Source organism: Octopus bimaculoides, chromosome 17 (assembly GCF_001194135.2).
Source record: "Octopus bimaculoides isolate UCB-OBI-ISO-001 chromosome 17, ASM119413v2, whole genome shotgun sequence".
NCBI classification, from domain to species: Eukaryota; Metazoa; Mollusca; class Cephalopoda; order Octopoda; family Octopodidae; genus Octopus; species Octopus bimaculoides.
In genome coordinates, this window is record NC_068997.1 from 4,140,669 (window position 1) to 4,141,652 (window position 984).

A 984-nucleotide genomic window follows, 5' to 3' on the forward strand; every position below is an offset into this window, starting at 1 on the left:
ACATATGTATATATATATATATATATATATATCTAGCTCGTAAGTATTTTTAACCCAATACTTACGAGTTATAGTTTAATTTGTTTCGACATTCACTGTTCCTAAAAATTATTACTTCACGTTCTCAAACATTCTAAATCCTTGTGTGCGTGTATATTGTATGTGTGTGTGTGTGTGTGTGTGTGTGTGTGTGTGTGTACATACATACATAAATGCATGCGTGCGTGCATGTATACATACATAAATACATGCATACATACATACATACATACATACATACATACATACATACATACGTACGTACGTACATATATCGCAGGAAAGGAGGCCGACATATTAAATTATCTTTATTTGTGAAAGTTCTATAATATTAAATATTTTAATGATTACCTCAAAAGAATGTATTTATTTTGGAAGTAATTAAAGTGAGATAGAGACTATGTTATAGGGTTACGATAACCATGTATTATTACAAAACAAAGATGAATCTGTTTGTGTTTCAATATTTACTGTGATATCTCTGTGTTATTGCAAAACTTTAATGAATGGAAATGAGATTGAATATTTGTTGTGGTAGTTCTGTATCACGGCAAAAATGGAATGTAACTAAGATTCAATAGTTGCCGTGGAAGTCATGTATATATTAATGGAAAACTTCAACGGAATTGAGAAGAAATATTTGTAGCGCAGTAACAGCAAAACCGAAGATTTCGATCACTCTGTATTTGCAAGAGTCACTTTTGTCGACTGTGTCGCAATATATGATAAGGCTTAGTCACAAAAAAGACTAGTTGCCGAAATATCTGGTAGACGTATGACGGGCACAATCCACTACACCTGGCTTCCTACACATCATCATCCTGAGAACAAGTTCAAATGCCACCAATAGAAAGATCTCCTCCAACGCTATCTATAGACCAGGTGGTAGTGTTAATCCGGGGAATATATTACGATTCACCTGTATATATATATATATATATATAT